The sequence below is a fragment of the Triturus cristatus genome, chromosome 6, assembly GCF_964204655.1.
Source record: "Triturus cristatus chromosome 6, aTriCri1.1, whole genome shotgun sequence".
In the NCBI taxonomy this organism is placed as follows: Eukaryota; Metazoa; Chordata; class Amphibia; order Caudata; family Salamandridae; genus Triturus; species Triturus cristatus.
Genome location: NC_140589.1, coordinates 595477311 through 595486074, shown reverse-complemented (window position 1 = coordinate 595486074; position 8764 = coordinate 595477311).

Here is an 8764-nt window from a genome sequence, read left to right as displayed (position 1 = left end):
CGTTTCTCCCTGTTTGCTCTAAGTGAAATTGTTAATTAGAGTTTATGTGTCTGTGGAATATTTTTCTTTTCACGTCTCTGTTGCAGGTGCAAGAATTCGTTCACGTTAGTTAGAATAACGTCTTTGTTTTAGGAGTTAGTCAGACATAGGGAGGAGAGGATGCCTCTGAACTAGCGGAGCTGATAATAAAGGAGGATGTCTTCCGTGTGTGGAAAGGTCTGGGAAGCAAGGTCACAGAGCAAGAGCTTGAATGTATCGTTACTCCATGGAAAGTTGCCTACGAGGCGGTGCTCAACTGGACGAGGTGGTCAAGTGATGTAACTGAGGTCATGATCTTCGACTTTGTATTGGGGATAGGGACAGAGCCCATGGAACTTCTGCCTTACCTGGAGAGGGGAGAGCATCTTAGCTTTATGCTACTCGACCCATTAAACGTGAGTGAGCTTCTTAGGAAGACTCCATGTGCTGACACCTTTTGAGAGCTTGCCTGGGGAATGCTATGTAGGGATGTGACGGTAGAAGTAGTGTGGGGACAGATAATGCTCTTACTTATTATTCACCAATGAAAAAGGCTCTGGATGTTGTTTCTATAATCATTTGCTTCTTAATTTTAGAATTGGCTATTCTGTGCATGTTGCACCGCTTACATTTTATTAGTAGATTTGGTTTTATATTAGTGCCCATGTATCTTTACAATGTTGTTTTGAGGTGTTTAACTGTTCTTGACTTTATAATAAATACATAACAAATTTGGATTAGCAGTCTGTGGTCCTTTGGGGTCTTGGAAAGTGGTAAAGTAATTGACTAATGATTTTCCTCCCCTCCACACTTGCAAACCAGGCAACAAGCTCATCGGTCTGAGGTTCCAAAGTGAGTCTAGAACGTGGAACCCGGCTCCTTCAGTTGGTGGCTGCAGAGGATGGTTGCCTCTCGAAGTGAGGGCAGAATCCAGAAAAATCGACTTAGACCCATAGAGCCCCAAAATAGAGCCCAATAGTTGACAGTGGAGAATGATGGGCTTTGATGGAGATCGAAGAAAATTGATGGTGCGGCGAAGACAGCGGTGAATGGTGGCATGAGTATAAACAGGGATGTGTGTGTTAGATTGCGGTAATCGGATTGTGCGATGTCTTGCTGAGTTGGGATGACAGCCGAGTGAATGTGGTTTATCGGGCTGAACGCGTGCGGTCCATGAGGTTTTGGTTTAGTTTTGGTTTATCGGGTTCAAGAGTAGCCTAAAATCCCAGGATAGGTTTGTGGTGGAGAAAACACAGCTTTTTCATAATTGTTTGCCCATTGGTCCGTTGGGAAGTCGTGGAGCGCTATCGACAACCCACTTGTGACAGGGAACTTTGTGTGAGTGAACATGTTAAAATTGTGTGTGGAAAGCCTCATGTGCAGGGGTAGACTGCAGCGATTCGAGTGGCCAGCGCAGGTCATGGGTCACGAGATATTAATGTTTTTGAGCGAGTGAATTCTATTGATCACTAGGTACCCAGGGCATTGGTGTATCTAAGGCCTACCAGGGCTGAAGCATTGATTGTGCCACCCCTGGCCTGGCCTAGCAATTTGACACGACTGGCTGATCACTCAGCTGGGGTAAGTTGGTGTATCCACCTCTTACTTAGGTGTAGTATACCTATACCTAACCTTAAATGGAACACATGTTAACCTATAAGTCACTCCTATGGCAGGCCTTAACAATCCTGAAGGCAGAGTGCTTGGTTCCATGTGAGATGGTGCTCTGGCATGAGCTGAGCCTGTCTGAAGTGGTCGGAACAACTTCCTTCTACCGTTTCCAGATATTGTCATACCATATACTCTTAAGTGCATTATGAACCTCGCGGTTAAATGCTGTCTTTGGTTTGGCTTTATCAAAACATGTCGAGTAAGGTGTCATACGAATTGGAATACTAACCCCTCGCCAGTTCTGGCGACGGGGTTAGCATTCCACCCTTCTAGAGGGACACGACATGTACAGAACCTGAAACCCGGGTAAAATCAGACATAGCCTCAGCTCCACAAAATGGATGCTGCCACCACAGACACAAGTCTGCCCTCCTGCTGCTGGGAGTCCTTCCAGTTTGGGAGACGTGGACAAAGGGTTTCCTGCCAGGGGAGGTGCGAGCACCACCCCAGACAGGATTTTGTGTATTGGTCAGGTAGGGCTTGAATGGAATCAGACATGCCTGAGGCTCACAAGGAGCCTCGGTGCATATGCCAGTTCAAACCGGTCCTGGGGCACACCAGCCCCGGACCTGGGGTGAGCTGGACAAAGGATTGGGGGTGTAACCACCCCCCTTCCTGGTCCCACCCTTAGGGAGGGAGCTAGCAGGTAGTCCGGCCCCTAGAATCCGCTTAAAGGTAGGAGCTGTGTCCTAAGACTTCGGACATCCTGGAATCAACTTAACCAAAAGAAGAAGACGGGAACTTCGACGCTCTTCTGCACAGAGGACTGAAGGAAATCTCCCCTATGGTCAGGGAGTGACCATCTTGCTAACGCAAGCACCATCCAGCAACTCGACGTCTGCTTTGCCGCCGCCTCCCGCCAGAGCCCGAGCTCAGACACCAACAAGGACTGGACCTCCAGACCTCTCACAGCTCGATCCACAGTCCCTGCAAAGAAGGAACCCGTGGAGGCACCGAGACACGTGGAGCCAGCCATCTTGAAAAGACACTCGACAAGCTGCAAGCGCAACAACAGAGGCTTCCTCCGAGTTGTGCTTTGGGTCCTAAAAAGCCCAACATCCGAGCAGCATCTGCACCAAAGGTGAGCCCTCCAGCATCTCCACGATCTGCGTGGGGCCCCACTGCACTTTGCGACTCGACGCGCTTGCCCAGTCCCTGGCCTGTTGGCTAGTGGCCAATTTGGCGACCTAATTTGAAAACTACGATGCTGGTCTGGTTGCTCCAGACTGGCCTCTGCTTCCCTCCAAAGGAGCAGCCCCTCTGACCTTGCTGGTCAGAGTAAACAGCTTTCTTCAATTCCTGCAACTCCTGCTTTTGCCAAGGCTTGTTTTCTTTGTTTGAGTCGCCGACACTGCCGACAGCGAGAGCCTGCATGGGACAGCTCGTGAACGGACTCCTGGATGTCGTCAACCTTCAGGGACCACGTGGCTGCAGAGACAAGCTACCCTTCTTCACCTGTTTGCACCCGACATCGCCTGGTACCCACCTGGTGCCACGCTGGTCACTGGTTAGTGACTGTGAACACTGTCCCCTCTGCTTTCAGGTCTTCTACAACTCCGATCCTCCCTTGGATCCACCGCATCTCTTCTGGACCGACCGCCTGCAGCATCTTTGTCATCAGGCTCCATTGAACAGATAGACGAAACCCGACGCACTTCGAGACCTATGCACCCGCTTCCTGTGGGTGAGGTAAAGCTGGCACTCCAGTGCCCAAGTGTAGAGATACATCTCTAGTGTCTGTGTTTTAAGTCTTAAGTTCGTAGTCCATCCAGAAGACCCTTCTAGCAGTAACTTTTGAACTTTTACGCACCCATTGAAAGCCTATGGGCGCCAGCGTGTAACTTTCCTCACTGCACACGCGACCCGTGGACCTCCTGGTCACTAACCGAAGTTAGCTCCTTGTAGGCCCAGCGATTCTAGAGGCCCTAGGCCTTTTCCCTTTCCTATTCGTGGTACTTATACCACTATTTTAGTATATGGTTTGAGCGGCCACCAGGGCCTATCCATATAAAGTGCAACTTCTGTATATTGTAATACTTTCTTGTTTAACGATTTGTGCTCCTGTGCTCATAAAGAGTCTAGGGGATACTTTGAGTAATAAATACATATATATTTTGAATATATATCTGTGTGGTGTCCTTTCATTGGTATAAAAGGGGGTTGCATATGGTAAAACAGCTTGCTTTACATGCCAAAACGAGTTTAGCCTGAAAGACTGCTTAGCCTACGCTACCACTAGGGCAGCTGGTCCGAAAAGGTTGACTTACAACCATACCATAAGGGTTGCTTGGCATGGTACAAGGTGGTCACTTTAACTAGTGAACATCATATACCAGGCCAACTTCTCACACTTGGTTTTGGTTTAATGTGACTGTCGGTTCTATTGGAAAGCAGACAGTTACTTGGTTCTATGAGTGGAGAGTGAATGCGTATGGTGAGATTGTTCGGGAGGGTGAACTGCTGTGAGGAGGAAAAGGTGAGTTCAGAGTGTGCCGCACTGCGATAGGTTGGTTGGTGTGATGCCATGCTGGGATTGGTGGATTGTAATTAAGAAGCAGAAGTAAGAAAAATAGTTGGGCGTAAAGATTTAGCTTTAAAAAGCGCTGCTTTAGGCTAGTACGAGATTTGTGTAAGGCAGACACAGGAGTAGTAACTCGAGTGGGTGAAGAAACACAGCCCGAGTATACTCAAGCACACTATATGGCAACGAATGTAGGTTTCCATACTATAGTTTGGCTTCAAAATTGGCACAAGATGTCTGAGAAGGAGGGAGATTTGGCTTTTCCACTTTATGGGTCATATTGATTGGATGTATTATATCAGTTGAGGGGAGTTACCGCTTCATTGCGACCCCCCCACCTAGACGACACAATTTAAGGCATTGGATGTGAGCATCCCATGCGCAGAGCAGGGAAAAATCTCAGGGTAAAATGAGAAGAGCCATGAAGGGTTATCAGGATGCACGATGGGGAGGACAGTTGAAGAGGTGCAGAGTGGATACCATTGAGGGGGAAAGATTGTACCCCTTATTGGTGAAGGAAGTAGACACTCAGAATAGGGATTGGGATGATGTAAGTGATACTGATGACAGTTTGTTAGACAAATTATTAGCAGACCGCCCCCCAACTTATAACCCACAGTCAGAAGAGTGACTGCAAGAATTGACAAGTGCAGAGAGCATGGAAAGAACAGAGTTGTCGCCAACAGGTCTTAATGCAAGAGTAGTGGGAAATATATCAGCGGGGACAGAAAGAACAGGGATGCCAGTGCTTGGAGGATCTCAGACTAGTGCTACTATACGGTTACCAGACGCTCTTACAGTACAGGTCATCATTAGGCCTGTAAATGATCCAAATCAGGGGGGAAACAGCAGCCAGCAACAGACAGAATTAAGAGAAGTAATCCGCTTAGTGGGAAATGTTACGATGGAGGGCAATGGTCCATTTTTGGTGCCAGCAACCGCAGACCTTTCGAGGATGTGTGTTGCATCTAATACATGTCGACAGGTACATTAGCCAATTACCACTCATATTTGAGAATGTGGGAAGCTCCAGTTAGAGGACCCATGGGAAGGATATCGGAGGTGGGAACGAGTCAGGTAGCTTCTGGAGTTCAGCACATCTTACAGGATACCAGGTCAGTAGATCGGCGGAGGCATCAGAGTTGTGAAAGAGAAGGACAGACTAGTGTGCCAAGTCAGGGAATGATTAAGTCTGCAATGAAAGCACAATTGTTAGGTGTGGTGAAATTGAAAGCAGAAGTGGATGAAAGAATTGATGGGAACTTGTCTTTGGACAGGCTAGAATTGTATGAACAGGATGAGCTGTTGTTCATGGCGAAGGATAATACCCGTAAGGCGAGGCGGTCACATGAGAAGTTGACTGAACTGGCTCAGAGGTACAATGTGGACCTGACTAAAACTAAATGTTGCTGGGAAATCATAGGTTAAATTACAGTGATCAGGAATTGGGGATAAAAGGATAATGGTTTTGAAAACACATATCCGAGAGTTGGTTATAAGAATATATGCATGGCGCATGCCTCACAAGTGGGAAGAGAGGTGGTCTAAGAAAAAAGTGTCGAGAAGGGGATAGGAGATATGCTACCTCCCGGACGGAGGACCACGGGAGTGGAGGCTTATCCATTGCGAGAGGTAAAATGCGGGGGAATGTGCATGTGCCTTGGAGTAGAGACGACTTAGCAGCATTTACAAATGACTTTCCTAGGCTGAGGGAGAAACCCACTGAATGGAACAAACAAGTTGACAGCTTTGTAAACATTTCAAAAGTGTTATGGATTGACCTGAATACTCTGTTTGATATTGTGATCCCGAGTGATTTATGGTCAGCGTGTACAATTGCTGTCAATTGGCCATCTGCAGAACTGGATAGCGATCCTGTGACACATGGCCCTTCCCCTGAAGACATGAAAAAGTTTGATCAGGTAATCACGTGGTTGCAGACTAAGGTTCCCCGCAGGTTATTGATTGCCTTAAGATAGATCAAACTGCCCAAGAGCCTAAGGAGTCAGTGCATGCCTATTATGAGAGGCTTTTGCAAGCCTTCAGGCAGTACAGTGGGCTGGATACTTTGCACCCTAAGGATATGGGAAAGTCTATTTCCAAGTTTGTGCTAGTGCTGAGGCCACATATTAGCTTTATGATTCAACAACATTTGATCTGTTGGCAGAATAAATATGTGAACAAAAGTTTGGGATATGCTAGGTACTGTAGTAATGAGGTAGAGTCTAAGCATAGGAAGATAAAAGACAAACTCATGTTGGCGCAGTTAAGAAATGCGGATAAAGTCAAGCAGACACAAATGAATGGGGGAACTCTGAGTAGGAGACAGGGGAATGGTCAAGGAGGCGGCCAAAATCCGTTGGATCCTGTGGGACAGGGAAGAGGAAGGGCAACAGATCCTAGGTCATGAGTAGATTTGGGAACCTTAGGGAGGACCCCTGCCTGTCATTATTGATACCAGAGTAGGAGATAACACAAGTGCTCATTGTTATGAATACAGTGACGAGGCCCAGATCCATGAATGGGGGGGTTTGAGTCAGCAGGTGCAGGTTCCCCAACCCCCAAGGATTGCACAAGGGCAACTGGGCATATCAACAGATGGTCTTCAGGGAAACGTATGAGGATTTTGATCTAGACCTATCACAATGACGGTGCTCAAGGGAGGGGAAGGACTCTTGGTGCAGTCCTGGAGGTAGTCCAGAGTGGACCATTTGTGGAGGCAGATGTTGACGGTCATCCCATTACTTTCTTGGTTGATACTGGTGCTACCCTTTCTGCTGTTTAATCAACAGGACTCCCCAACCTTCTCCTCTCGGGATAATCGATGCAAGTTGTAGGAGTTGCCAATAAAAGAATGACCAATCCTTTGATAGATGATTTACCTGTAAGAATAGGAACATTCCAGGATTGGCACCAGTTTGTTGTGTGCCATTCGACTCTGGTCTGTTTGTTAGGACGCAATCTTTTATGCAAGTTAAATTGTATCATCTATTGTACGCCAAAGGGAATTGAATCACAAACTGATGATGATGATTTTGCATACAAATTGGCGAGTCAAAACGTCTGTGTAGAAGTATTTCCTGTGCTAACAGTGGAGGAGCTACCAAATGACTTGAGAGAGGCTGTCTCTCCAGTGGTGTGGGATTTCATGAGAGAAGAGATAGGACTGATCAGAGGGGTTGAGCCAGTTAAGATACAGATCAAGCCGAATGTTGAATTTCCAAGAACACCACAATAGAACTTAACCCCGGATATGGTGGCAGTAATAGCACCTGTAATTGAGTCTATGATCGCGCAGGGTATTTTAAGGGAGATCAGAGGAAGTCCCTGCAATTTCCCCATTGTGGGATTGCAAAAGCCTAATGGCAAGTATAGATTTGCCAGGACCTACAAACGGTCAATGAGATTGTAATTCCATGTTGTCCCGTGGTACCGAATCCAGCCGTGATCCTATTCCAAATCCCTTGTGGAGTAGAATGGTTTACTGTCATCTATTTATGCAAGCTTTTTTTTCAATACCCTTGCATTAAGAAAGCCAATTTTTGTTTGCTTTTCTGATGAAGAACCTTGTAATACATGGTCGTATCCCACAAGGGTATACTGTAAATCCATCTATATTAAATCAGATCTTGAAAAGGAACCGTGAGAGTCTATTTTTGCCCCAGAATTCAGTGCTTGTGCAATACAAAGATGATCTTCTGATTGCTTCAGAAACTGAGGATGCTTCAAGGATTGATACTGTTGCTCTGCTAAATCATCTGACAGAAAATGGAAACAAGGTGTCCCCAAGTAAACTCCAATGCTGTTTATCTGAAGTCCAATATCTGGGTCATCGTATTGTTAAAGGCAAGAGAAAGGTGTCACCAGATCGCATTGAGGCGATCATGCAGATGAATCCGATGAATGAGTCCGGATATTTGTGGGAATGGTTGGCTGTTGTCGACTGTGGATTCCCAGTTTTTCATTGAAGGCAAAGCCTTTACTGAGACTGACACGCAAAGACGTGAGTAATCCGGTACCATGGGATATCAACTGTTTGGTCGCCTTCCTGGAGCAGAGAGTCTGTGTCGTGCTCCGGTGTGCGGAGACAGTGTGTCACAGGTGTGTTACATGTCAACAAATCAATGCTGGCAAGAAAACTGTGGTTGCGTTGAGTCATATTGGGAGATCAGGAGGTCCTTTCAATAGGGTTAGTAAGATTGAATGTATGACATTACAACACATACATTTACAACGCATGCCTTTATAATGCAGTTTTTACATCGCAAAATCCTTCACAACGCATTCTTTTACATCGCATGCCATTACATCGCATTTTCAGAGACTACCTTTACAACGCTTTCCATTACATCGCATTATACCTTTACAATGCATACCATTACAATGCATACCATTGCATCACATTTAAGGTAAGTGTTGGATAGTATAGGGGTAATAATTACTATTCTAACTCCAGTGAGTGCAACAGTAGGGTAAGTGTTGGATAGTGTAGGGGTAAAAATTACTATTCTAACTCCATTTAGTGCACCAGTAGGGTAAGTGTTGGATAGTGTA